The sequence below is a fragment of the Phalangium opilio genome, unplaced genomic scaffold (genome assembly GCF_054372755.1).
Source record: "Phalangium opilio isolate 3A_F unplaced genomic scaffold, DU_Popi_V2 ptg000352l_1, whole genome shotgun sequence".
Lineage (NCBI taxonomy): Eukaryota > Metazoa > Arthropoda > Arachnida > Opiliones > Phalangiidae > Phalangium > Phalangium opilio.
Window position 1 is genome coordinate 4164698 of NW_028324228.1, and position 18873 is coordinate 4183570.

Below are 18873 nucleotides of genomic sequence, written 5' to 3' on the forward strand. Positions count from 1 at the left end.
TATTTCTTTGACCCGGACGTGATTCGAACACGCAGCCTTCTGATCTGGAGTCAGAAGCGCTACCATTGCGCCACCGAGCCCCCTGAAGAAAGGTTAAATTGGTAGAATTTCTATAAACAACGTAAAAACTAAATTTTATTATTTCTTTGACCCGGACGTGATTCGAACACGCAGCCTTCTGATCTGGAGTCAGGCGCGCTACCATTGCGCCAACGAGCCCCCTTTACGAAGGTTTAATTGGTAGAATTCTAAAAACAACTTAAAAACTGATTTGTATGATTTCTTTGACCCGGACGTGATTCGAACACGCAGCCTTCTGATCTGGAGTCAGACGCGCTACCATTGCGCCACCGAGCCCCCTTTACGAAGTTTAACTGGTAGAATTCTACAAACAACTTAAAAACTAAGTTTTATTATTTCTTTGACCCGGACGTGATTCGAACACGCAGCCTTCTGATCTGGAGTCAGACGCGCTCCCATTGCGCCACCGAGCCCCCTGAACAAAGGTTTAATTGGTAGAATTTCTATAAACAACGTAAAAACTAAATTTTATTATTTGTTTGACGCGGACGTGATTCGAACACGCAGCCTTCTGATCTGGAGTCAGACGCGCTACCATTGCGCCAACGAGCCCCCTTTACGAAGGTTTAATTGGTAGAATTCTAAAATCAACTTAAAAACTGATTTGAATTATTTCTTTGACCCGGACGTGATTCGAACACGCAGCCTTCTGATCTGGAGTCAGACGCGCTACCATTGCGCCACCGAGCCCCCTTTACGAAGTATAATTGGTAGAATTGTATAAACAACTTGAAAACTAAGTTTTATTATTTCTTTGACCCGGACGTGATTCGAACACGCAGCCTTCTGATCTGGAGTCAGACGCGCTACCATTGCGCCACCGAGCCCCCTTTACGAAGTATAATTGGTAGAATTGTATAAACAACTTGAAAACTAAGTTTTATTATTTCTTTGACCCGGACGTGATTCGAACACGCAGTCTTCTGATCTGGAGTCAGGCGCGCTACCATTGCGCCACCGAGCCCCCTGAACGAAGGTTAAATTGGTAGAATTTCTATAAACAACGTAAAAACTAAATTTTATTATCTGTTTGACCCGGACGTTATTCGAACACGCAGCCTTCTGATCTGGAGTCAGACGCGCTACCATTGCGCCACCGAGCCCCCTTTACGAAGGTTTAATTGGTAGAATTCTGAAAACAACTTAAAAACTGATTTGTATTATTTCTTTGACCCGGACGTGATTCGAACACGCAGCCTTCTGATCTTGAGTCAGGCGCGCTACCATTGCGCCACCGAGTCCCCTGAACGAAGGTTAAATTGGTAGAATTTCTATAAACAACGTAAAAACTAATTTTTTTTTGTTTTACCCGGACGTGATTCGAACACGCAGCCTTCTGATCTGGAGTCAGGCGCGCTACCATTGCGCCACCGAGCCCCCTGAACGAAGGTTAAATTGGTAGAATTTCTATAAACAACGTAAAAACTAAATTTTATTATTTGGTTGACCCGGACGTGATTCGAACACGCAGCCTTCTGATCTGGAGTCAGACGCGCTACCATTGCGCCACCGAGCCCCCTGAACGAAGGATAAATTGGTAGAATTTCTATAAACAACGTAAAAACTAAATTTTATTTTTTGTTTGACCCGAACGTGCTTCGAACACGCAGCCTTCTGATCTGGAGTCAGACGCGCTACCATTGCGCCACCGAGCCCCCTCAACGAAGGTTAAATTGGTAGAATTTCTATAAACAACGTAAAAACTAAATTTTATTATTTGTTTGACCCGGACGTGATTCGAACACGCAGCCTTCTGATCTGGAGTCAGACGCGCTACCATTGCGCCACCGAGCCCCCTCAAGGAAGCTTTAATTGGTAGAATTCTAAAAACAACTTAAAAACTGATTTGTATGATTTCTTTGACCCGGACGTGATTCGAACACGCAGCCTTCTGATCTGGAGTCAGACGCGCTACCATTGCGCCACCGAGCCCCCTTTACGAAGTATAATTGGTAGAATTGTATAAACAACTTGAAAACTAAGTTTTATTATTTCTTTGACCCGGACGTGATTCGAACACGCAGTCTTCTGATCTGGAGTCAGGCGCGCTACCATTGCGCCACCGAGCCCCCTGAACGAAGGTTAAATTGGTAGAATTTCTATAAACAACGTAAAAACTAAATTTTATTATCTGTTTGACCCGGACGTTATTCGAACACGCAGCCTTCTGATCTGGAGTCAGACGCGCTACCATTGCGCCACCGAGCCCCCTTTACGAAGGTTTAATTGGTAGAATTCTGAAAACAACTTAAAAACTGATTTGTATTATTTCTTTGACCCGGACGTGATTCGAACACGCAGCCTTCTGATCTTGAGTCAGGCGCGCTACCATTGCGCCACCGAGTCCCCTGAACGAAGGTTAAATTGGTAGAATTTCTATAAACAACGTAAAAACTAATTTTTTTTTGTTTTACCCGGACGTGATTCGAACACGCAGCCTTCTGATCTGGAGTCAGGCGCGCTACCATTGCGCCACCGAGCCCCCTGAACGAAGGTTAAATTGGTAGAATTTCTATAAACAACGTAAAAACTAAATTTTATTATTTGGTTGACCCGGACGTGATTCGAACACGCAGCCTTCTGATCTGGAGTCAGACGCGCTACCATTGCGCCACCGAGCCCCCTGAACGAAGGATAAATTGGTAGAATTTCTATAAACAACGTAAAAACTAAATTTTATTTTTTGTTTGACCCGAACGTGCTTCGAACACGCAGCCTTCTGATCTGGAGTCAGACGCGCTACCATTGCGCCACCGAGCCCCCTCAACGAAGGTTAAATTGGTAGAATTTCTATAAACAACGTAAAAACTAGATTTTATTATTTGTTTGACCCGGACGTGATTCGAACACGCAGCCTTCTGATCTGGAGTCAGACGCGCTACCATTGCGCCACCGAGCCCCCTCAAGGAAGCTTTAATTGGTAGAATTCTAAAAACAACTTAAAAACTGATTTGTATGATTTCTTTGAACCGGACGTGATTCGAACACGCAGCCTTCTGATCTTGAGTCAGACGCGCTACCATTGCGCCAACGAGCCCCCTTTACGAAGGTTTAATTGGTAGAATTCTAAAAACAACTTAAAAACTGATTTGTATGATTTCTTTGACCCGGACGTGATTCGAACACGCAGCCTTCTGATCTGGAGTCAGACGCGCTACCATTGCGCCACCGAGCCCCCTTTACGAAGGTTTAATTGGTAGAATTTCTATAAACAACGTAAAAACTAAATTTTATTATATGTTTGACCCGGACGTGATTCGAACACGCAGCCTTCTGATCTGGAGTCAGACGCGTTACCATTGCGCCGCCGAGCCCCCTTTACGAAGTTTAACTGGTAGAATTCTATAAACAACTTAAAAACTGATTTTTACTATTTCTTTGACCCGGACGCAGCCTTCTGATCTGGAGTCAGACGCGCTACTATTGCGCCACCGAGCCCATTTTACGAAGTTTAATTGGTAGAATTCTATAAACAACTTAAAAAGTAAGTTTTATTATTTCTTTGACCCGGACGTGATTCGAACACGAAGCCTTCTGATCTGGAGTCAGACGCGCTCCCATTGCGCCACCGAGCCCCCTTTACAAGGTTTAATTGGTAGAATTCTAAAAACAACTTAAAAACTGATTTTTACTATTTCTTTGACCCGGACGTGATTCCAACACGCAGCCTTCTGATCTGGAGTCAGACGCGCTACTATTGCGCCACCGAGCCCATTTTACGAAGTTTAATTGGTAGAATTCTATAAACAACTTAAAAAGTAAGTTTTAATATTTCTTTGACCCGGACGTGATTCGAACACGCAGCCTTCTGATCTGGAGTCAGAAGCGCTACCATTGCGCCACCGAGCCCCCTGAAGAAAGGTTAAATTGGTAGAATTTCTATAAACAACGTAAAAACTAAATTTTATTATTTCTTTGACCCGGACGTGATTCGAACACGCAGCCTTCTGATCTGGAGTCAGACGCGCTACCATTGCGCCAACGAGCCCCCTGAACGAAGGGTAAATTGGTAGAATTTCTATAAACAACGTAAAAACTAAATTTTATTGTTTGTTTGACCCGAGCGTGCTTCGAACACGCAGCCTTATGATCTGGAGTCAGACGCGCTACCATTGCGCCACCGAGTCCCCTCAACGAAGGTTAAATTGGTAGAATTTCTATAAACAACGTAAAAACTAAATTTTATTATTTGTTTGACCCGGACGTGATTCGAACACGCAGCCTTCTGATCTGGAGTCAGACGCGCTACCATTGCGCCACCGAGCCCCCTGAAGGAAGCTTTAATTGGTAGAATTCTAAAAACAACTTAAAAACTGATTTGTATGATTTCTTTGACCCGGACGTGATTCGAACACGCAGCCTTCCGATCTGGAGTCAGACGCGCTACCATTGCGCCAACGAGACCCCTTTACGAAGGTTTAATTGGTAGAATTCTAAAATCAACTTAAAAACTGATTTGAATTATTTCTTTGACCCGGACGTGATTCGAACACGCAGCCTTCTGATCTGGAGTCAGAAGCGCTACCATTGCGCCACCGAGCCCCCTGAAGAAAGGTTAAATTGGTAGAATTTCTATAAACAACGTAAAAACTAAATTTTATTATTTCTTTGACCCGGACGTGATTCGAACACGCAGCCTTCTGATCTGGAGTCAGGCGCGCTACCATTGCGCCAACGAGCCCCCTTTACGAAGGTTTAATTGGTAGAATTCTAAAAACAACTTAAAAACTGATTTGTATGATTTCTTTGACCCGGACGTGATTCGAACACGCAGCCTTCTGATCTGGAGTCAGACGCGCTACCATTGCGCCACCGAGCCCCCTTTACGAAGTTTAACTGGTAGAATTCTACAAACAACTTAAAAACTAAGTTTTATTATTTCTTTGACCCGGACGTGATTCGAACACGCAGCCTTCTGATCTGGAGTCAGACGCGCTCCCATTGCGCCACCGAGCCCCCTGAACAAAGGTTTAATTGGTAGAATTTCTATAAACAACGTAAAAACTAAATTTTATTATTTGTTTGACGCGGACGTGATTCGAACACGCAGCCTTCTGATCTGGAGTCAGACGCGCTACCATTGCGCCAACGAGCCCCCTTTACGAAGGTTTAATTGGTAGAATTCTAAAATCAACTTAAAAACTGATTTGAATTATTTCTTTGACCCGGACGTGATTCGAACACGCAGCCTTCTGATCTGGAGTCAGACGCGCTACCATTGCGCCACCGAGCCCCCTTTACGAAGTATAATTGGTAGAATTGTATAAACAACTTGAAAACTAAGTTTTATTATTTCTTTGACCCGGACGTGATTCGAACACGCAGCCTTCTGATCTGGAGTCAGGCGCGCTACCATTGCGCCACCGAGCCCCCTGAACGAAGGTTAAATTGGTAGAATTTCTATAAACAACGTAAAAACTAAATTTTATTATTTGGTTGACCCGGACGTGATTCGAACACGCAGCCTTCTGATCTGGAGTCAGACGCGCTACCATTGCGCCACCGAGCCCCCTGAACGAAGGATAAATTGGTAGAATTTCTATAAACAACGTAAAAACTAAATTTTATTTTTTGTTTGACCCGAACGTGCTTCGAACACGCAGCCTTCTGATCTGGAGTCAGACGCGCTACCATTGCGCCACCGAGCCCCCTCAACGAAGGTTAAATTGGTAGAATTTCTATAAACAACGTAAAAACTAAATTTTATTATTTGTTTGACCCGGACGTGATTCGAACACGCAGCCTTCTGATCTGGAGTCAGACGCGCTACCATTGCGCCACCGAGCCCCCTCAAGGAAGCTTTAATTGGTAGAATTCTAAAAACAACTTAAAAACTGATTTGTATGATTTCTTTGACCCGGACGTGATTCGAACACGCAGCCTTCTGATCTGGAGTCAGACGCGCTACCATTGCGCCACCGAGCCCCCTTTACGAAGTATAATTGGTAGAATTGTATAAACAACTTGAAAACTAAGTTTTATTATTTCTTTGACCCGGACGTGATTCGAACACGCAGTCTTCTGATCTGGAGTCAGGCGCGCTACCATTGCGCCACCGAGCCCCCTGAACGAAGGTTAAATTGGTAGAATTTCTATAAACAACGTAAAAACTAAATTTTATTATCTGTTTGACCCGGACGTTATTCGAACACGCAGCCTTCTGATCTGGAGTCAGACGCGCTACCATTGCGCCACCGAGCCCCCTTTACGAAGGTTTAATTGGTAGAATTCTGAAAACAACTTAAAAACTGATTTGTATTATTTCTTTGACCCGGACGTGATTCGAACACGCAGCCTTCTGATCTTGAGTCAGGCGCGCTACCATTGCGCCACCGAGTCCCCTGAACGAAGGTTAAATTGGTAGAATTTCTATAAACAACGTAAAAACTAATTTTTTTTTGTTTTACCCGGACGTGATTCGAACACGCAGCCTTCTGATCTGGAGTCAGGCGCGCTACCATTGCGCCACCGAGCCCCCTGAACGAAGGTTAAATTGGTAGAATTTCTATAAACAACGTAAAAACTAAATTTTATTATTTGGTTGACCCGGACGTGATTCGAACACGCAGCCTTCTGATCTGGAGTCAGACGCGCTACCATTGCGCCACCGAGCCCCCTGAACGAAGGATAAATTGGTAGAATTTCTATAAACAACGTAAAAACTAAATTTTATTTTTTGTTTGACCCGAACGTGCTTCGAACACGCAGCCTTCTGATCTGGAGTCAGACGCGCTACCATTGCGCCACCGAGCCCCCTCAACGAAGGTTAAATTGGTAGAATTTCTATAAACAACGTAAAAACTAGATTTTATTATTTGTTTGACCCGGACGTGATTCGAACACGCAGCCTTCTGATCTGGAGTCAGACGCGCTACCATTGCGCCACCGAGCCCCCTCAAGGAAGCTTTAATTGGTAGAATTCTAAAAACAACTTAAAAACTGATTTGTATGATTTCTTTGAACCGGACGTGATTCGAACACGCAGCCTTCTGATCTTGAGTCAGACGCGCTACCATTGCGCCAACGAGCCCCCTTTACGAAGGTTTAATTGGTAGAATTCTAAAAACAACTTAAAAACTGATTTGTATGATTTCTTTGACCCGGACGTGATTCGAACACGCAGCCTTCTGATCTGGAGTCAGACGCGCTACCATTGCGCCACCGAGCCCCCTTTACGAAGTTTAACTGGTAGAATTCTATAAACAACTTAAAAACTAAGTTTTATTATTTCTTTGACCCGGACGTGATTCGAACACGCAGCCTTCTGATCTGGAGTCAGAAGCGCTACCATTGCGCCACCGAGCCCCCTGAAGAAAGGTTAAATTGGTAGAATTTCTATAAACAACGTAAAAACTAAATTTTATTATTTCTTTGACCCGGACGTGATTCGAACACGCAGCCTTCTGATCTGGAGTCAGACGCGCTACCATTGCGCCAACGAGCCCCCTTTACGAAGGTTTAATTGGTAGAATTCTAAAATCAACTTAAAAACTGATTTGAATTATTTCTTTGACCCGGACGTGATTCGAACACGCAGCCTTCTGATCTGGAGTCAGACGCGCTACCATTGCGCCACCGAGCCCCCTTTGCGAAGGTTTAATTGGTAGAATTTCTATAAACAACGTAAAAACTTAATTTTATTATTTGTTTGACCCGGACGTGATTCGAACACGCAGCCTTCTGATCTGGAGTCAGACGCGCTACCATTGCGCCACCGAGCCCCCTTTACGAAGGTTTAATTGGTAGAATTTCTATAAACAACGTAAAAACTAAATATTATTATTTGTTTGACCCGGACGTGATTCGAACACGCAGCCTTCTGATCTGGAGTCAGACGCGCTACCATTGCGCCAACGAGCCCCCTTTACGAAGGTTTAATTGGTAGAATTCTAAAATCAACTTAAAAACTGATTTGAATTATTTCTTTGACCCGGACGTGATTCGAACACGCAGCCTTCTGATCTGGAGTCAGACGCGCTACCATTGCGCCACCGAGCCCCCTTTGCGAAGGTTTAATTGGTAGAATTTCTATAAACAACGTAAAAACTTAATTTTATTATTTGTTTGACCCGGACGTGATTCGAACACGCAGCCTTCTGATCTGGAGTCAGACGCGCTACCATTGCGCCACCGAGCCCCCTTTACGAAGGTTTAATTGGTAGAATTTCTATAAACAACGTAAAAACTAAATTTTATTATTTGTTTGACCCGGACGTGATTCGAACACGCAGCCTTCTGATCTGGAGTCAGACGCGTTACCATTGCGCCGCCGAGCCCCCTTTACGAAGTTTAACTGGTAGAATTCTATAAACAACTTAAAAACTAAGTTTTATTATTTCTTTGACCCGGACGTGATTCGAACACGAAGCCTTCTGATCTGGAGTCAGACGCGCTCCCATTGCGCCACCGAGCCCCCTGAACGAAGGTTAAATTGGTAGAATTTCTATAAACAACGTAAAAACTAAATTTTATTATTTGTTTGACCCGGACCTGATTCGAACACGCAGCCTTCTGATCTGGAGTCAGACGCGCTACCATTACGACACCGAGCCCCATTTACGAAGGTTTAATTGGTAGAATTCTAAAAACAACTTAAAAACTGATTTTTACTATTTCTTTGACCCGGACGTGATTCCAACACGCAGCCTTCTGATCTGGAGTCAGACGCGCTACTATTGCGCCACCGAGCCCCTTTTACGAAGTTTAATTGGTAGAATTCTATAAACAACTTAAAAAGTAAGTTTTATTCTACAGGGCCGGTAGGCCCTTGTAGATATGACTTGATACTCTTTTGTAACGTTAAATCAAAATTCACATGCTTTTACCAATTTTCCTATGGAGATTAACATGGGGTTTTTCGTGATATTTAACCACCTCTAACTGAAAAACTAGAGCGAAGTTACTTTTCGGAATACTCTTAATTTAACAATTAAGTATTCAGGGTGTGCGATCGGCTAGTCTAATCAGAAACAATTAAGTCTAAGTATGTCAATTTTAGTTAATTACAGAAGTACTTGTTTCGACCATCGTGATTGGACATAATAATAATGCTAGAGCTCTTCGAAAACTCAAAATAACCAAGTATCTATGGTGTAGTGGTTATCACGTCCGCTTTGCATGCGGAAGGTCCCGGGTTCGAGCCCTGGTAGATACATGTTTTGACCATCGTGATTGGACATAATAATAAGCTAGATCTCTTAGGAATCTCAGTATTACCAGGTATGTGTAGTGTAGTGGTTATCTCGTCCGCCTAACACGCGGAAGGTGCAACGTTCGGGCCCTGCTAGATGCATGTTTTGACCATCGTAATTGGACATAATAATAAGCGGTAAAGAAAACATAATTCCTCAAAATTTAATTACATTAAGACTGAAGCGACAGATATTATATAAAAACGTCTTGGTTTGGACCAAGGCCGAAAAAACAAACGATATGTGTGAGGTTTATCAATTGACTGAAGTATCAGATATTGAAATTTTTTCTAGTTATTTTTATACACTCAATCCTTAATCAATATTTAATTCAATCAACTGATTTTACTGTTAATCGACCTAGTCCCTCTAAATTAATAGAAAAAATTACATATCTACGCTTTTTCAAGAACAATTACATTTTCCGAAAACATTTTATCGTGAAATTAATTATTTTGAAGGGATTTCGTGTCGATGCTCACTAACTTGTGAGCATCTTGACCGACATAGTTTTAATTGTTGCTGGCTTGACAAATTTTCAAGTTTAAATCTGTTTTAAGTTGTTGATAAGACTGTCGTTTAGAGTGAATGTCGTCTACTTAAGACAAAGCAACAAAGTTTATCCTGTGTGGTAAAGGGTAAAGATCACATAAACAGAAATACTTCTCAGACTTGTTATATTCATTTCCCGTGGAAATAATATGGTTAAACACATCATTCATTACTAGTTATGCCAAGAAGGTCACATTTAACTCCGACACCCCCTCCCTTCCTCTATTTTCAAAATATATGGCATAATATAATCACCAGTGGTTTCAGTGTATGGGTCATCTGAGCCGTCGCAACACACTCAGCCAATATTACCATAGACTGAGTTATGACCAAGAAATTCTTAAGTACGGAAAACGAAGTTCCAGTGCAACTTTACCATCAAAGAGGCGACAATAGAAATGTAGCATTTCGATATACGAAATTAAATGTATAAATTCGCGCAACACCGTTGTTTGGCATCCACGATCAAATATTTACATTTTCCATTCGAGTTATGCCAAAGTTCGCTTGCTTTTTTTAGACATCCAGTAGAACATTTCAAATATTCAATACTGTATCCTCAACATGATAAATTAATTTCACGATAAAATGTTTTCGGAAAATGTAATTGTTCTTGAAAAAGCGTAGATATGTAATTTTTTCAATTAATTTAGAGGGACTAGGTCGATTAACAGTAAAATCAGTTGATTGAATTAAATATTGATTAAGGATTGAGTGTATAAAAATAACTAGAAAAAATTTCAATATCTGATACTTCAGTCAATTGATAAACCTCACACATATCGTTGGTTTTTTCGGCCTTGGTCCAAACCAAGACGTTTTTATATAATCTATGGTGTAATGGTTATCACGTCCGCTTCACACGTGGAAGGACATAATAATAAGCTAGATCTCTTGGAAAACTCAGAAAACCAAGAATCTATGGTGTAGTGGTTATCGCGTGCGCTTTACACGCGGAAGGCCTCAGGTTCGAGCCCTGATAGATATATAAAAACGTCTTGGTTTGGACCAAGGCCGAAAAAACAAACGATATGTGTGAGGTTTATCAATTGACTGAAGTTCAGATATTGAAATTTTTTTTACTTATTTTTATCCACTCAATCCTTAATCAATATTTAATTCAATCAACTGATTTTACTGTTAATCGATCTAGTCCCTCTAAATTAATTGAAAAAATTACTTATCTACGCTTTTTCAATAACAATTAATTTCATGATAAAATGTTTTCGGAAAATGTAATTGTTCTTGAAAAAGCGCAGATAAGTAATTTTTTCAATTAATTTAGAGGGACTAGATCGATTAACAGTAAAATCAGTTGATTGAATTAAATATTGATTAAGGATTGAGTGGATAAAAATAACTAAAAAAAATTTCAATATCTGAAACTTCAGTCAATTGATAAACCTCACACATATCGTTTGTTTTTTCGGCCTTGGTCCAAACCAAGACGTTTTTATATAATTATTTCTTTGACCCGGACGTGATTCCAACACGCAGCCTTCTGATCTGGAGTCAGACGCGCTACTATTGCGCCACCGAGCCCCTTTTACGAAGTTTAATTGGTAGAATTCTATAAACAACTTAAAAAGTAAGTTTTATTATTTCTTTGACCCGGACGTGATTCGAACACGCAGCCTTCTGATCTGGAGTCAGGCGCGCTACCATTGCGCCACCGAGCCCCCTGAACGAAGGTTAAATTGGTAGAATTTCTATAAACAACGTAAAAACTAAATATTATTATTTCTTTGACCCGGACGTGATTCGAACACGCAGCCTTCTGATCTGGAGTCAGACGCGCTACCATTGCGCCAACGAGCCCCTTTTACGAAGTTTAATTGGTAGAATTCTATAAACAACTTAAAAAGTAAGTTTTATTATTTCTTTGACCCGGACGTGATTCCAACACGCAGCCTTCTGATCTGGAGTCAGAAGCGCTACCATTGCGCCACCGAGCCCCCTGAAGAAAGGTTAAATTGGTAGAATTTCTATAAACAACGTAAAAACTAAATTTTATTATTTCTTTGACCCGGACGTGATTCGAACACGCAGCCTTCTGATCTGGAGTCAGGCGCGCTACCATTGCGCCAACGAGCCCCCTTTACGAAGGTTTAATTGGTAGAATTCTAAAAACAACTTAAAAACTGATTTGTATGATTTCTTTGACCCGGACGTGATTCGAACACGCAGCCTTCTGATCTGGAGTCAGACGCGCTACCATTGCGCCACCGAGCCCCCTTTACGAAGTTTAACTGGTAGAATTCTATAAACAACTTAAAAAGTAAGTTTTATTACTTCTTTGACCCGGACGTGATTCGAACACGCAGCCTTCTGATCTGGAGTCAGACGCGCTACCATTGCGCCAACGAGCCCCCTTTACGAAGGTTTAATTGGTAGAATTCTAAAATCAACTTAAAAACTGATTTGAATTATTTCTTTGACCCGGACGTGATTCGAACACGCAGCCTTCTGATCTGGAGTCAGACGCGCTACCATTGCGCCACCGAGCCCCCTTTGCGAAGGTTTAATTGGTAGAATTTCTATAAACAACGTAAAAACTTAATTTTATTATTTGTTTGATCCGGCCGTGATTCGAACACGCAGCCTTCTGATCTGGAGTCAGACGCGCTACCATTGCGCCACCGAGCCCCCTTTACGAAGGTTTAATTGGTAGAATTTCTATAAACAACGTAAAAACTAAATTTTATTATTTGCTTGACCCGGACGTGATTCGAACACGCAGCCTTCTGATCTGGAGTCAGACGCGTTACCATTGCGCCGCTGAGCCCCCTTTACGAAGTTTAACTGGTAGAATTCTATAAACAACTTAAAAACCAAGTTTTATTATTTCTTTGACCCGGACGTGATTCGAACACGAAGCCTTCTGATCTGAAGTCAGACGCGCTCCCATTGCGCCACCGAGCCCCCTGAACGAAGGTTAAATTGGTAGAATTTCTATAAACAACGTAAAAACTAAATTTTATTATTTGTTTGACCCGGACCTGATTCGAACACGCAGCCTTCTTATCTGGAGTCAGGCGCGCTACCATTGCGCCACCGAGCCCCCTGAACGAAGGTTAAATTGGTAGAATTTCTATAAACAACGTAAAAACTAAATATTATTATTTCTTTGACCCGGACGTGATTCGAACACGCAGCCTTCTGATCTGGAGTCAGACGCGCTACCATTGCGCCAACGAGCCCCTTTTACGAAGTTTAATTGGTAGAATTCTATAAACAACTTAAAAAGTAAGTTTTATTATTTCTTTGACCCGGACGTGATTCCAACACGCAGCCTTCTGATCTGGAGTCAGAAGCGCTACCATTGCGCCACCGAGCCCCCTGAAGAAAGGTTAAATTGGTAGAATTTCTATAAACAACGTAAAAACTAAATTTTATTATTTCTTTGACCCGGACGTGATTCGAACACGCAGCCTTCTGATCTGGAGTCAGGCGCGCTACCATTGCGCCAACGAGCCCCCTTTACGAAGGTTTAATTGGTAGAATTCTAAAAACAACTTAAAAACTGATTTGTATGATTTCTTTGACCCGGACGTGATTCGAACACGCAGCCTTCTGATCTGGAGTCAGACGCGCTACCATTGCGCCACCGAGCCCCCTTTACGAAGTTTAACTGGTAGAATTCTATAAACAACTTAAAAAGTAAGTTTTATTATTTCTTTGACCCGGACGTGATTCGAACACGCAGCCTTCTGATCTGGAGTCAGACGCGCTACCATTGCGCCAACGAGCCCCCTTTACGAAGGTTTAATTGGTAGAATTCTAAAATCAACTTAAAAACTGATTTGAATTATTTCTTTGACCCGGACGTGATTCGAACACGCAGCCTTCTGATCTGGAGTCAGACGCGCTACCATTGCGCCACCGAGCCCCCTTTGCGAAGGTTTAATTGGTAGAATTTCTATAAACAACGTAAAAACTTAATTTTATTATTTGTTTGACCCGGACGTGATTCGAACACGCAGCCTTCTGATCTGGAGTCAGACGCGCTACCATTGCGCCACCGAGCCCCCTTTACGAAGGTTTAATTGGTAGAATTTCTATAAACAACGTAAAAACTAAATTTTATTATTTGTTTGACCCGGACGTGATTCGAACACGCAGCCTTCTGATCTGGAGTCAGACGCGTTACCATTGCGCCGCTGAGCCCCCTTTACGAAGTTTAACTGGTAGAATTCTATAAACAACTTAAAAACCAAGTTTTATTATTTCTTTGACCCGGACGTGATTCGAACACGAAGCCTTCTGATCTGGAGTCAGACGCGCTCCCATTGCGCCACCGAGCCCCCTGAACGAAGGTTAAATTGGTAGAATTTCTATAAACAACGTAAAAACTAAATTTTATTATTTGTTTGACCCGGACCTGATTCGAACACGCAGCCTTCTTATCTGGAGTCAGACGCGCTACCATTACGCCACCGAGCCCCCTTTACGAAGGTTTAATTGGTAGAATTCTAAAAACAACTTAAAAACTGATTTTTACTATTTCTTTGACCCGGACGTGATTCCAACACGCAGCCTTCTGATCTGGAGTCAGACGCGCTACTATTGCGCCACCGAGCCCCTTTTACGAAGTTTAATTGGTAGAATTCTATAAACAACTTAAAAAGCAAGTTTTATTATTTCTTTGACCCGGACGTGATTCGAACACGCAGCCTTCTGATCTGGAGTCAGGCGCGCTACCATTGCGCCACCGAGCCCCCTGAACGAAGGTTAAATTGGTAGAATTTCTATAAACAACGTAAAAACTAAATATTATTATTTCTTTGACCCGGACGTGATTCGAACACGCAGCCTTCTGATCTGGAGTCAGACGCGCTACCATTGCGCCAACGAGCCCCTTTTACGAAGTTTAATTGGTAGAATTCTATAAACAACTTAAAAAGTAAGTTTTATTATTTCTTTGACCCGGACGTGATTCCAACACGCAGCCTTCTGATCTGGAGTCAGAAGCGCTACCATTGCGCCACCGAGCCCCCTGAAGAAAGGTTAAATTGGTAGAATTTCTATAAACAACGTAAAAACTAAATTTTATTATTTCTTTGACCCGGACGTGATTCGAACACGCAGCCTTCTGATCTGGAGTCAGGCGCGCTACCATTGCGCCAACGAGCCCCCTTTACGAAGGTTTAATTGGTAGAATTCTAAAAACAACTTAAAAACTGATTTGTATGATTTCTTTGACCCGGACGTGATTCGAACACGCAGCCTTCTGATCTGGAGTCAGACGCGCTACCATTGCGCCACCGAGCCCCCTTTACGAAGTTTAACTGGTAGAATTCTATAAACAACTTAAAAAGTAAGTTTTATTATTTCTTTGACCCGGACGTGATTCGAACACGCAGCCTTCTGATCTGGAGTCAGACGCGCTACCATTGCGCCAACGAGCCCCCTTTACGAAGGTTTAATTGGTAGAATTCTAAAATCAACTTAAAAACTGATTTGAATTATTTCTTTGACCCGGACGTGATTCGAACACGCAGCCTTCTGATCTGGAGTCAGACGCGCTACCATTGCGCCACCGAGCCCCCTTTGCGAAGGTTTAATTGGTAGAATTTCTATAAACAACGTAAAAACTTAATTTTATTATTTGTTTGACCCGGACGTGATTCGAACACGCAGCCTTCTGATCTGGAGTCAGACGCGCTACCATTGCGCCACCGAGCCCCCTTTACGAAGGTTTAATTGGTAGAATTTCTATAAACAACGTAAAAACTAATTTTTATTATTTGTTTGACCCGGACGTGATTCGAACACGCAGCCTTCTGATCTGGAGTCAGACGCGTTACCATTGCGCCGCTGAGCCCCCTTTACGAAGTTTAACTGGTAGAATTCTATAAACAACTTAAAAACCAAGTTTTATTATTTCTTTGACCCGGACGTGATTCGAACACGAAGCCTTCTGATCTGGAGTCAGACGCGCTCCCATTGCGCCACCGAGCCCCCTGAACGAAGGTTAAATTGGTAGAATTTCTATAAACAACGTAAAAACTAAATTTTATTATTTGTTTGACCCGGACCTGATTCGAACACGCAGCCTTCTTATCTGGAGTCAGACGCGCTACCATTACGCCACCGAGCCCCCTTTACGAAGGTTTAATTGGTAGAATTCTAAAAACAACTTAAAAACTGATTTTTACTATTTCTTTGACCCGGACGTGATTCCAACACGCAGCCTTCTGATCTGGAGTCAGACGCGCTACTATTGCGCCACCGAGCCCCTTTTACGAAGTTTAATTGGTAGAATTCTATAAACAACTTAAAAAGCAAGTTTTATTATTTCTTTGACCCGGACGTGATTCGAACACGCAGCCTTCTGATCTGGAGTCAGGCGCGCTACCATTGCGCCACCGAGCCCCCTGAACGAAGGTTAAATTGGTAGAATTTCTATAAACAACGTAAAAACTAAATATTATTATTTCTTTGACCCGGACGTGATTCGAACACGCAGCCTTCTGATCTGGAGTCAGACGCGCTACCATTGCGCCAACGAGCCCCTTTTACGAAGTTTAATTGGTAGAATTCTATAAACAACTTAAAAAGTAAGTTTTATTATTTCTTTGACCCGGACGTGATTCCAACACGCAGCCTTCTGATCTGGAGTCAGAAGCGCTACCATTGCGCCACCGAGCCCCCTGAAGATAGGTTAAATTGGTAGAATTTCTATAAACAACGTAAAAACTAAATTTTATTATTTCTTTGACCCGGACGTGATTCGAACACGCAGCCTTCTGATCTGGAGTCAGGCGCGCTACCATTGCGCCAACGAGCCCCCTTTACGAAGGTTTAATTGGTAGAATTCTAAAAACAACTTAAAAACTGATTTGTATGATTTCTTTGACCCGGACGTGATTCGAACACGCAGCCTTCTGATCTGGAGTCAGACGCGCTACCATTGCGCCAACGAGCCCCTTTTACGAAGTTTAATTGGTAGAATTCTATAAACAACTTAAAATGTAAGTTTTATTATTTCTTTGACCCGGACGTGATTCCAACACGCAGCCTTCTGATCTGGAGTCAGAAGCGCTACCATTGCGCCACCGAGCCCCCTTTACGAAGGTTTAATTGGTAGAATTCTAAAATCAACTTAAAAACTGATTTGAATTATTTCTTTGACCCGGACGTGATTCGAACACGCAGCCTTCTGATCTGGAGTCAGACGCGCTACCATTGCGCCACCGAGCCCCCTTTGCGAAGGTTTAATTGGTAGAATTTCTATAAACAACGTAAAAACTTAATTTTATTATTTGTTTGACCCGGACGTGATTCGAACACGCAGCCTTCTGATCTGGAGTCAGACGCGCTACCATTGCGCCACCGAGCCCCCTTTACGAAGGTTTAATTGGTAGAATTTCTATAAACAACGTAAAAACTAATTTTTATTATTTGTTTGACCCGGACGTGATTCGAACACGCAGCCTTCTGATCTGGAGTCAGACGCGTTACCATTGCGCCGCTGAGCCCCCTTTACGAAGTTTAACTGGTAGAATTCTATAAACAACTTAAAAACCAAGTTTTATTATTTCTTTGACCCGGACGTGATTCGAACACGAAGCCTTCTGATCTGGAGTCAGACGCGCTCCCATTGCGCCACCGAGCCCCCTGAACGAAGGTTAAATTGGTAGAATTTCTATAAACAACGTAAAAACTAAATTTTATTATTTGTTTGACCCGGACCTGATTCGAACACGCAGCCTTCTTATCTGGAGTCAGACGCGCTACCATTACGCCACCGAGCCCCCTTTACGAAGGTTTAATTGGTAGAATTCTAAAAACAACTTAAAAACTGATTTTTACTATTTCTTTGACCCGGACGTGATTCCAACACGCAGCCTTCTGATCTGGAGTCAGACGCGCTACTATTGCGCCACCGAGCCCCTTTTACGAAGTTTAATTGGTAGAATTCTATAAACAACTTAAAAAGCAAGTTTTATTATTTCTTTGACCCGGACGTGATTCGAACACGCAGCCTTCTGATCTGGAGTCAGGCGCGCTACCATTGCGCCACCGAGCCCCCTGAACGAAGGTTAAATTGGTAGAATTTCTATAAACAACGTAAAAACTAAATATTATTATTTCTTTGACCCGGACGTGATTCGAACACGCAGCCTTCTGATCTGGAGTCAGACGCGCTACCATTGCGCCAACGAGCCCCTTTTACGAAGTTTAATTGGTAGAATTCTATAAACAACTTAAAAAGTAAGTTTTATTATTTCTTTGACCCGGACGTGATTCCAACACGCAGCCTTCTGATCTGGAGTCAGAAGCGCTACCATTGCGCCACCGAGCCCCCTGAAGATAGGTTAAATTGGTAGAATTTCTATAAACAACGTAAAAACTAAATTTTATTATTTCTTTGACCCGGACGTGATTCGAACACGCAGCCTTCTGATCTGGAGTCAGGCGCGCTACCATTGCGCCAACGAGCCCCCTTTACGAAGGTTTAATTGGTAGAATTCTAAAAACAACTTAAAAACTGATTTGTATGATTTCTTTGACCCGGACGTGATTCGAACACGCAGCCTTCTGATCTGGAGTCAGACGCGCTACCATTGCGCCAACGAGCCCCTTTTACGAAGTTTAATTGGTAGAATTCTATAAACAACTTAAAATGTAAGTTTTATTATTTCTTTGACCCGGACGTGATTCCAACACGCAGCCTTCTGATCTGGAGTCAGAAGCGCTACCATTGCGCCACCGAGCCCCCTGAAGAAAGGTTAAATTGGTAGAATTTCTATAAACAACGTAAAAACTAAATTTTATTATTTCTTTGACCCGGACGTGATTCGAACACGCAGCCTTCTGATCTGGAGTCAGGCGCGCTACCATTGCGCCACCGAGCCCCCTTTACGAAGTATAATTGGTAGAATTGTATAAACAACTTGAAAACTAAGTTTTATTATTTCTTTGAACCGGACGTGATTCGAACACGCAGCCTTCTGATCTTGAGTCAGGCGCGCTACCATTGCGCCAACGAGCCCCCTGTACGAAGGTTTAATTGGTAGAATTCTAAAAACAACTTAAAAACTGA

The 18873-nt window shown here is 42.3% G+C and overlaps 87 non-coding genes across 87 annotated transcripts; 1 reads left to right on the forward strand and 86 right to left on the reverse strand.

Annotated features, from left to right (window-relative positions):
- Window positions 1-8: 8 nt before the first annotated feature.
- Window positions 9-80, reverse strand: TRNAW-CCA (transfer RNA tryptophan (anticodon CCA)). The gene has a single exon. It is a non-coding gene; the product is annotated as a tRNA-Trp (tRNA).
- A 205-nt stretch (window positions 81-285) lies between these two features.
- Window positions 286-357, reverse strand: TRNAW-CCA (transfer RNA tryptophan (anticodon CCA)). The gene has a single exon. It is a non-coding gene; the product is annotated as a tRNA-Trp (tRNA).
- Window positions 358-422: 65 nt separating this feature from the next.
- On the reverse strand, window positions 423-494 carry TRNAW-CCA (transfer RNA tryptophan (anticodon CCA)). The gene has a single exon. It is a non-coding gene; the product is annotated as a tRNA-Trp (tRNA).
- A 205-nt stretch (window positions 495-699) lies between these two features.
- TRNAW-CCA (transfer RNA tryptophan (anticodon CCA)) lies at window positions 700-771 on the reverse strand. The gene has a single exon. It is a non-coding gene; the product is annotated as a tRNA-Trp (tRNA).
- Window positions 772-836: 65 nt separating this feature from the next.
- Window positions 837-908, reverse strand: TRNAW-CCA (transfer RNA tryptophan (anticodon CCA)). Its single transcript has one exon. It is a non-coding gene; the product is annotated as a tRNA-Trp (tRNA).
- A 65-nt stretch (window positions 909-973) lies between these two features.
- TRNAW-CCA (transfer RNA tryptophan (anticodon CCA)) lies at window positions 974-1045 on the reverse strand. Its single transcript has one exon. It is a non-coding gene; the product is annotated as a tRNA-Trp (tRNA).
- A 67-nt stretch (window positions 1046-1112) lies between these two features.
- On the reverse strand, window positions 1113-1184 carry TRNAW-CCA (transfer RNA tryptophan (anticodon CCA)). The gene has a single exon. It is a non-coding gene; the product is annotated as a tRNA-Trp (tRNA).
- A 66-nt stretch (window positions 1185-1250) lies between these two features.
- Window positions 1251-1322, reverse strand: TRNAL-CAA (transfer RNA leucine (anticodon CAA)). The gene has a single exon. It is a non-coding gene; the product is annotated as a tRNA-Leu (tRNA).
- A 203-nt stretch (window positions 1323-1525) lies between these two features.
- On the reverse strand, window positions 1526-1597 carry TRNAW-CCA (transfer RNA tryptophan (anticodon CCA)). Its single transcript has one exon. It is a non-coding gene; the product is annotated as a tRNA-Trp (tRNA).
- A 67-nt stretch (window positions 1598-1664) lies between these two features.
- On the reverse strand, window positions 1665-1736 carry TRNAW-CCA (transfer RNA tryptophan (anticodon CCA)). Its single transcript has one exon. It is a non-coding gene; the product is annotated as a tRNA-Trp (tRNA).
- Window positions 1737-1803: 67 nt separating this feature from the next.
- Window positions 1804-1875, reverse strand: TRNAW-CCA (transfer RNA tryptophan (anticodon CCA)). The gene has a single exon. It is a non-coding gene; the product is annotated as a tRNA-Trp (tRNA).
- Window positions 1876-1941: 66 nt separating this feature from the next.
- Window positions 1942-2013, reverse strand: TRNAW-CCA (transfer RNA tryptophan (anticodon CCA)). The gene has a single exon. It is a non-coding gene; the product is annotated as a tRNA-Trp (tRNA).
- A 65-nt stretch (window positions 2014-2078) lies between these two features.
- Window positions 2079-2150, reverse strand: TRNAW-CCA (transfer RNA tryptophan (anticodon CCA)). The gene has a single exon. It is a non-coding gene; the product is annotated as a tRNA-Trp (tRNA).
- Window positions 2151-2217: 67 nt separating this feature from the next.
- On the reverse strand, window positions 2218-2289 carry TRNAW-CCA (transfer RNA tryptophan (anticodon CCA)). The gene has a single exon. It is a non-coding gene; the product is annotated as a tRNA-Trp (tRNA).
- A 66-nt stretch (window positions 2290-2355) lies between these two features.
- On the reverse strand, window positions 2356-2427 carry TRNAL-CAA (transfer RNA leucine (anticodon CAA)). The gene has a single exon. It is a non-coding gene; the product is annotated as a tRNA-Leu (tRNA).
- A 203-nt stretch (window positions 2428-2630) lies between these two features.
- TRNAW-CCA (transfer RNA tryptophan (anticodon CCA)) lies at window positions 2631-2702 on the reverse strand. Its single transcript has one exon. It is a non-coding gene; the product is annotated as a tRNA-Trp (tRNA).
- A 67-nt stretch (window positions 2703-2769) lies between these two features.
- Window positions 2770-2841, reverse strand: TRNAW-CCA (transfer RNA tryptophan (anticodon CCA)). Its single transcript has one exon. It is a non-coding gene; the product is annotated as a tRNA-Trp (tRNA).
- Window positions 2842-2908: 67 nt separating this feature from the next.
- TRNAW-CCA (transfer RNA tryptophan (anticodon CCA)) lies at window positions 2909-2980 on the reverse strand. Its single transcript has one exon. It is a non-coding gene; the product is annotated as a tRNA-Trp (tRNA).
- A 204-nt stretch (window positions 2981-3184) lies between these two features.
- Window positions 3185-3256, reverse strand: TRNAW-CCA (transfer RNA tryptophan (anticodon CCA)). Its single transcript has one exon. It is a non-coding gene; the product is annotated as a tRNA-Trp (tRNA).
- A 67-nt stretch (window positions 3257-3323) lies between these two features.
- TRNAW-CCA (transfer RNA tryptophan (anticodon CCA)) lies at window positions 3324-3395 on the reverse strand. Its single transcript has one exon. It is a non-coding gene; the product is annotated as a tRNA-Trp (tRNA).
- A 189-nt stretch (window positions 3396-3584) lies between these two features.
- Window positions 3585-3656, reverse strand: TRNAW-CCA (transfer RNA tryptophan (anticodon CCA)). The gene has a single exon. It is a non-coding gene; the product is annotated as a tRNA-Trp (tRNA).
- A 202-nt stretch (window positions 3657-3858) lies between these two features.
- Window positions 3859-3930, reverse strand: TRNAW-CCA (transfer RNA tryptophan (anticodon CCA)). Its single transcript has one exon. It is a non-coding gene; the product is annotated as a tRNA-Trp (tRNA).
- Window positions 3931-3997: 67 nt separating this feature from the next.
- Window positions 3998-4069, reverse strand: TRNAW-CCA (transfer RNA tryptophan (anticodon CCA)). Its single transcript has one exon. It is a non-coding gene; the product is annotated as a tRNA-Trp (tRNA).
- A 67-nt stretch (window positions 4070-4136) lies between these two features.
- On the reverse strand, window positions 4137-4208 carry TRNAW-CCA (transfer RNA tryptophan (anticodon CCA)). Its single transcript has one exon. It is a non-coding gene; the product is annotated as a tRNA-Trp (tRNA).
- A 67-nt stretch (window positions 4209-4275) lies between these two features.
- On the reverse strand, window positions 4276-4347 carry TRNAW-CCA (transfer RNA tryptophan (anticodon CCA)). The gene has a single exon. It is a non-coding gene; the product is annotated as a tRNA-Trp (tRNA).
- A 204-nt stretch (window positions 4348-4551) lies between these two features.
- On the reverse strand, window positions 4552-4623 carry TRNAW-CCA (transfer RNA tryptophan (anticodon CCA)). The gene has a single exon. It is a non-coding gene; the product is annotated as a tRNA-Trp (tRNA).
- A 205-nt stretch (window positions 4624-4828) lies between these two features.
- TRNAW-CCA (transfer RNA tryptophan (anticodon CCA)) lies at window positions 4829-4900 on the reverse strand. Its single transcript has one exon. It is a non-coding gene; the product is annotated as a tRNA-Trp (tRNA).
- Window positions 4901-4965: 65 nt separating this feature from the next.
- Window positions 4966-5037, reverse strand: TRNAW-CCA (transfer RNA tryptophan (anticodon CCA)). The gene has a single exon. It is a non-coding gene; the product is annotated as a tRNA-Trp (tRNA).
- Window positions 5038-5242: 205 nt separating this feature from the next.
- Window positions 5243-5314, reverse strand: TRNAW-CCA (transfer RNA tryptophan (anticodon CCA)). The gene has a single exon. It is a non-coding gene; the product is annotated as a tRNA-Trp (tRNA).
- A 65-nt stretch (window positions 5315-5379) lies between these two features.
- TRNAW-CCA (transfer RNA tryptophan (anticodon CCA)) lies at window positions 5380-5451 on the reverse strand. The gene has a single exon. It is a non-coding gene; the product is annotated as a tRNA-Trp (tRNA).
- A 67-nt stretch (window positions 5452-5518) lies between these two features.
- On the reverse strand, window positions 5519-5590 carry TRNAW-CCA (transfer RNA tryptophan (anticodon CCA)). The gene has a single exon. It is a non-coding gene; the product is annotated as a tRNA-Trp (tRNA).
- Window positions 5591-5657: 67 nt separating this feature from the next.
- TRNAW-CCA (transfer RNA tryptophan (anticodon CCA)) lies at window positions 5658-5729 on the reverse strand. Its single transcript has one exon. It is a non-coding gene; the product is annotated as a tRNA-Trp (tRNA).
- Window positions 5730-5796: 67 nt separating this feature from the next.
- On the reverse strand, window positions 5797-5868 carry TRNAW-CCA (transfer RNA tryptophan (anticodon CCA)). Its single transcript has one exon. It is a non-coding gene; the product is annotated as a tRNA-Trp (tRNA).
- A 66-nt stretch (window positions 5869-5934) lies between these two features.
- On the reverse strand, window positions 5935-6006 carry TRNAW-CCA (transfer RNA tryptophan (anticodon CCA)). Its single transcript has one exon. It is a non-coding gene; the product is annotated as a tRNA-Trp (tRNA).
- A 65-nt stretch (window positions 6007-6071) lies between these two features.
- TRNAW-CCA (transfer RNA tryptophan (anticodon CCA)) lies at window positions 6072-6143 on the reverse strand. Its single transcript has one exon. It is a non-coding gene; the product is annotated as a tRNA-Trp (tRNA).
- Window positions 6144-6210: 67 nt separating this feature from the next.
- On the reverse strand, window positions 6211-6282 carry TRNAW-CCA (transfer RNA tryptophan (anticodon CCA)). The gene has a single exon. It is a non-coding gene; the product is annotated as a tRNA-Trp (tRNA).
- A 66-nt stretch (window positions 6283-6348) lies between these two features.
- Window positions 6349-6420, reverse strand: TRNAL-CAA (transfer RNA leucine (anticodon CAA)). Its single transcript has one exon. It is a non-coding gene; the product is annotated as a tRNA-Leu (tRNA).
- Window positions 6421-6623: 203 nt separating this feature from the next.
- Window positions 6624-6695, reverse strand: TRNAW-CCA (transfer RNA tryptophan (anticodon CCA)). Its single transcript has one exon. It is a non-coding gene; the product is annotated as a tRNA-Trp (tRNA).
- Window positions 6696-6762: 67 nt separating this feature from the next.
- Window positions 6763-6834, reverse strand: TRNAW-CCA (transfer RNA tryptophan (anticodon CCA)). Its single transcript has one exon. It is a non-coding gene; the product is annotated as a tRNA-Trp (tRNA).
- A 67-nt stretch (window positions 6835-6901) lies between these two features.
- Window positions 6902-6973, reverse strand: TRNAW-CCA (transfer RNA tryptophan (anticodon CCA)). The gene has a single exon. It is a non-coding gene; the product is annotated as a tRNA-Trp (tRNA).
- A 204-nt stretch (window positions 6974-7177) lies between these two features.
- TRNAW-CCA (transfer RNA tryptophan (anticodon CCA)) lies at window positions 7178-7249 on the reverse strand. The gene has a single exon. It is a non-coding gene; the product is annotated as a tRNA-Trp (tRNA).
- A 65-nt stretch (window positions 7250-7314) lies between these two features.
- On the reverse strand, window positions 7315-7386 carry TRNAW-CCA (transfer RNA tryptophan (anticodon CCA)). Its single transcript has one exon. It is a non-coding gene; the product is annotated as a tRNA-Trp (tRNA).
- A 67-nt stretch (window positions 7387-7453) lies between these two features.
- TRNAW-CCA (transfer RNA tryptophan (anticodon CCA)) lies at window positions 7454-7525 on the reverse strand. The gene has a single exon. It is a non-coding gene; the product is annotated as a tRNA-Trp (tRNA).
- A 66-nt stretch (window positions 7526-7591) lies between these two features.
- On the reverse strand, window positions 7592-7663 carry TRNAW-CCA (transfer RNA tryptophan (anticodon CCA)). The gene has a single exon. It is a non-coding gene; the product is annotated as a tRNA-Trp (tRNA).
- Window positions 7664-7730: 67 nt separating this feature from the next.
- TRNAW-CCA (transfer RNA tryptophan (anticodon CCA)) lies at window positions 7731-7802 on the reverse strand. Its single transcript has one exon. It is a non-coding gene; the product is annotated as a tRNA-Trp (tRNA).
- Window positions 7803-7869: 67 nt separating this feature from the next.
- Window positions 7870-7941, reverse strand: TRNAW-CCA (transfer RNA tryptophan (anticodon CCA)). The gene has a single exon. It is a non-coding gene; the product is annotated as a tRNA-Trp (tRNA).
- A 66-nt stretch (window positions 7942-8007) lies between these two features.
- On the reverse strand, window positions 8008-8079 carry TRNAW-CCA (transfer RNA tryptophan (anticodon CCA)). Its single transcript has one exon. It is a non-coding gene; the product is annotated as a tRNA-Trp (tRNA).
- Window positions 8080-8146: 67 nt separating this feature from the next.
- TRNAW-CCA (transfer RNA tryptophan (anticodon CCA)) lies at window positions 8147-8218 on the reverse strand. Its single transcript has one exon. It is a non-coding gene; the product is annotated as a tRNA-Trp (tRNA).
- A 67-nt stretch (window positions 8219-8285) lies between these two features.
- TRNAW-CCA (transfer RNA tryptophan (anticodon CCA)) lies at window positions 8286-8357 on the reverse strand. The gene has a single exon. It is a non-coding gene; the product is annotated as a tRNA-Trp (tRNA).
- A 65-nt stretch (window positions 8358-8422) lies between these two features.
- On the reverse strand, window positions 8423-8494 carry TRNAW-CCA (transfer RNA tryptophan (anticodon CCA)). Its single transcript has one exon. It is a non-coding gene; the product is annotated as a tRNA-Trp (tRNA).
- A 668-nt stretch (window positions 8495-9162) lies between these two features.
- Window positions 9163-9235, forward strand: TRNAA-UGC (transfer RNA alanine (anticodon UGC)). Its single transcript has one exon. It is a non-coding gene; the product is annotated as a tRNA-Ala (tRNA).
- Window positions 9236-11431: 2196 nt separating this feature from the next.
- Window positions 11432-11503, reverse strand: TRNAW-CCA (transfer RNA tryptophan (anticodon CCA)). The gene has a single exon. It is a non-coding gene; the product is annotated as a tRNA-Trp (tRNA).
- Window positions 11504-11570: 67 nt separating this feature from the next.
- Window positions 11571-11642, reverse strand: TRNAW-CCA (transfer RNA tryptophan (anticodon CCA)). The gene has a single exon. It is a non-coding gene; the product is annotated as a tRNA-Trp (tRNA).
- Window positions 11643-11707: 65 nt separating this feature from the next.
- Window positions 11708-11779, reverse strand: TRNAW-CCA (transfer RNA tryptophan (anticodon CCA)). The gene has a single exon. It is a non-coding gene; the product is annotated as a tRNA-Trp (tRNA).
- A 205-nt stretch (window positions 11780-11984) lies between these two features.
- Window positions 11985-12056, reverse strand: TRNAW-CCA (transfer RNA tryptophan (anticodon CCA)). Its single transcript has one exon. It is a non-coding gene; the product is annotated as a tRNA-Trp (tRNA).
- Window positions 12057-12121: 65 nt separating this feature from the next.
- Window positions 12122-12193, reverse strand: TRNAW-CCA (transfer RNA tryptophan (anticodon CCA)). Its single transcript has one exon. It is a non-coding gene; the product is annotated as a tRNA-Trp (tRNA).
- A 66-nt stretch (window positions 12194-12259) lies between these two features.
- Window positions 12260-12331, reverse strand: TRNAW-CCA (transfer RNA tryptophan (anticodon CCA)). The gene has a single exon. It is a non-coding gene; the product is annotated as a tRNA-Trp (tRNA).
- Window positions 12332-12398: 67 nt separating this feature from the next.
- TRNAW-CCA (transfer RNA tryptophan (anticodon CCA)) lies at window positions 12399-12470 on the reverse strand. The gene has a single exon. It is a non-coding gene; the product is annotated as a tRNA-Trp (tRNA).
- Window positions 12471-12952: 482 nt separating this feature from the next.
- TRNAW-CCA (transfer RNA tryptophan (anticodon CCA)) lies at window positions 12953-13024 on the reverse strand. The gene has a single exon. It is a non-coding gene; the product is annotated as a tRNA-Trp (tRNA).
- A 65-nt stretch (window positions 13025-13089) lies between these two features.
- TRNAW-CCA (transfer RNA tryptophan (anticodon CCA)) lies at window positions 13090-13161 on the reverse strand. The gene has a single exon. It is a non-coding gene; the product is annotated as a tRNA-Trp (tRNA).
- Window positions 13162-13366: 205 nt separating this feature from the next.
- Window positions 13367-13438, reverse strand: TRNAW-CCA (transfer RNA tryptophan (anticodon CCA)). The gene has a single exon. It is a non-coding gene; the product is annotated as a tRNA-Trp (tRNA).
- Window positions 13439-13503: 65 nt separating this feature from the next.
- Window positions 13504-13575, reverse strand: TRNAW-CCA (transfer RNA tryptophan (anticodon CCA)). The gene has a single exon. It is a non-coding gene; the product is annotated as a tRNA-Trp (tRNA).
- A 66-nt stretch (window positions 13576-13641) lies between these two features.
- Window positions 13642-13713, reverse strand: TRNAW-CCA (transfer RNA tryptophan (anticodon CCA)). The gene has a single exon. It is a non-coding gene; the product is annotated as a tRNA-Trp (tRNA).
- A 67-nt stretch (window positions 13714-13780) lies between these two features.
- TRNAW-CCA (transfer RNA tryptophan (anticodon CCA)) lies at window positions 13781-13852 on the reverse strand. Its single transcript has one exon. It is a non-coding gene; the product is annotated as a tRNA-Trp (tRNA).
- A 204-nt stretch (window positions 13853-14056) lies between these two features.
- Window positions 14057-14128, reverse strand: TRNAW-CCA (transfer RNA tryptophan (anticodon CCA)). Its single transcript has one exon. It is a non-coding gene; the product is annotated as a tRNA-Trp (tRNA).
- Window positions 14129-14470: 342 nt separating this feature from the next.
- Window positions 14471-14542, reverse strand: TRNAW-CCA (transfer RNA tryptophan (anticodon CCA)). Its single transcript has one exon. It is a non-coding gene; the product is annotated as a tRNA-Trp (tRNA).
- Window positions 14543-14609: 67 nt separating this feature from the next.
- Window positions 14610-14681, reverse strand: TRNAW-CCA (transfer RNA tryptophan (anticodon CCA)). The gene has a single exon. It is a non-coding gene; the product is annotated as a tRNA-Trp (tRNA).
- A 65-nt stretch (window positions 14682-14746) lies between these two features.
- TRNAW-CCA (transfer RNA tryptophan (anticodon CCA)) lies at window positions 14747-14818 on the reverse strand. The gene has a single exon. It is a non-coding gene; the product is annotated as a tRNA-Trp (tRNA).
- Window positions 14819-15023: 205 nt separating this feature from the next.
- TRNAW-CCA (transfer RNA tryptophan (anticodon CCA)) lies at window positions 15024-15095 on the reverse strand. The gene has a single exon. It is a non-coding gene; the product is annotated as a tRNA-Trp (tRNA).
- Window positions 15096-15160: 65 nt separating this feature from the next.
- TRNAW-CCA (transfer RNA tryptophan (anticodon CCA)) lies at window positions 15161-15232 on the reverse strand. Its single transcript has one exon. It is a non-coding gene; the product is annotated as a tRNA-Trp (tRNA).
- A 66-nt stretch (window positions 15233-15298) lies between these two features.
- Window positions 15299-15370, reverse strand: TRNAW-CCA (transfer RNA tryptophan (anticodon CCA)). The gene has a single exon. It is a non-coding gene; the product is annotated as a tRNA-Trp (tRNA).
- A 67-nt stretch (window positions 15371-15437) lies between these two features.
- On the reverse strand, window positions 15438-15509 carry TRNAW-CCA (transfer RNA tryptophan (anticodon CCA)). The gene has a single exon. It is a non-coding gene; the product is annotated as a tRNA-Trp (tRNA).
- A 204-nt stretch (window positions 15510-15713) lies between these two features.
- On the reverse strand, window positions 15714-15785 carry TRNAW-CCA (transfer RNA tryptophan (anticodon CCA)). Its single transcript has one exon. It is a non-coding gene; the product is annotated as a tRNA-Trp (tRNA).
- A 342-nt stretch (window positions 15786-16127) lies between these two features.
- TRNAW-CCA (transfer RNA tryptophan (anticodon CCA)) lies at window positions 16128-16199 on the reverse strand. The gene has a single exon. It is a non-coding gene; the product is annotated as a tRNA-Trp (tRNA).
- A 67-nt stretch (window positions 16200-16266) lies between these two features.
- TRNAW-CCA (transfer RNA tryptophan (anticodon CCA)) lies at window positions 16267-16338 on the reverse strand. Its single transcript has one exon. It is a non-coding gene; the product is annotated as a tRNA-Trp (tRNA).
- A 65-nt stretch (window positions 16339-16403) lies between these two features.
- Window positions 16404-16475, reverse strand: TRNAW-CCA (transfer RNA tryptophan (anticodon CCA)). The gene has a single exon. It is a non-coding gene; the product is annotated as a tRNA-Trp (tRNA).
- A 205-nt stretch (window positions 16476-16680) lies between these two features.
- Window positions 16681-16752, reverse strand: TRNAW-CCA (transfer RNA tryptophan (anticodon CCA)). The gene has a single exon. It is a non-coding gene; the product is annotated as a tRNA-Trp (tRNA).
- Window positions 16753-16817: 65 nt separating this feature from the next.
- Window positions 16818-16889, reverse strand: TRNAW-CCA (transfer RNA tryptophan (anticodon CCA)). The gene has a single exon. It is a non-coding gene; the product is annotated as a tRNA-Trp (tRNA).
- A 66-nt stretch (window positions 16890-16955) lies between these two features.
- On the reverse strand, window positions 16956-17027 carry TRNAW-CCA (transfer RNA tryptophan (anticodon CCA)). The gene has a single exon. It is a non-coding gene; the product is annotated as a tRNA-Trp (tRNA).
- A 67-nt stretch (window positions 17028-17094) lies between these two features.
- Window positions 17095-17166, reverse strand: TRNAW-CCA (transfer RNA tryptophan (anticodon CCA)). Its single transcript has one exon. It is a non-coding gene; the product is annotated as a tRNA-Trp (tRNA).
- A 204-nt stretch (window positions 17167-17370) lies between these two features.
- On the reverse strand, window positions 17371-17442 carry TRNAW-CCA (transfer RNA tryptophan (anticodon CCA)). The gene has a single exon. It is a non-coding gene; the product is annotated as a tRNA-Trp (tRNA).
- A 342-nt stretch (window positions 17443-17784) lies between these two features.
- TRNAW-CCA (transfer RNA tryptophan (anticodon CCA)) lies at window positions 17785-17856 on the reverse strand. Its single transcript has one exon. It is a non-coding gene; the product is annotated as a tRNA-Trp (tRNA).
- Window positions 17857-17923: 67 nt separating this feature from the next.
- Window positions 17924-17995, reverse strand: TRNAW-CCA (transfer RNA tryptophan (anticodon CCA)). Its single transcript has one exon. It is a non-coding gene; the product is annotated as a tRNA-Trp (tRNA).
- Window positions 17996-18060: 65 nt separating this feature from the next.
- TRNAW-CCA (transfer RNA tryptophan (anticodon CCA)) lies at window positions 18061-18132 on the reverse strand. The gene has a single exon. It is a non-coding gene; the product is annotated as a tRNA-Trp (tRNA).
- A 205-nt stretch (window positions 18133-18337) lies between these two features.
- TRNAW-CCA (transfer RNA tryptophan (anticodon CCA)) lies at window positions 18338-18409 on the reverse strand. Its single transcript has one exon. It is a non-coding gene; the product is annotated as a tRNA-Trp (tRNA).
- A 65-nt stretch (window positions 18410-18474) lies between these two features.
- TRNAW-CCA (transfer RNA tryptophan (anticodon CCA)) lies at window positions 18475-18546 on the reverse strand. Its single transcript has one exon. It is a non-coding gene; the product is annotated as a tRNA-Trp (tRNA).
- Window positions 18547-18613: 67 nt separating this feature from the next.
- Window positions 18614-18685, reverse strand: TRNAW-CCA (transfer RNA tryptophan (anticodon CCA)). Its single transcript has one exon. It is a non-coding gene; the product is annotated as a tRNA-Trp (tRNA).
- Window positions 18686-18873: the final 188 nt, after the last annotated feature.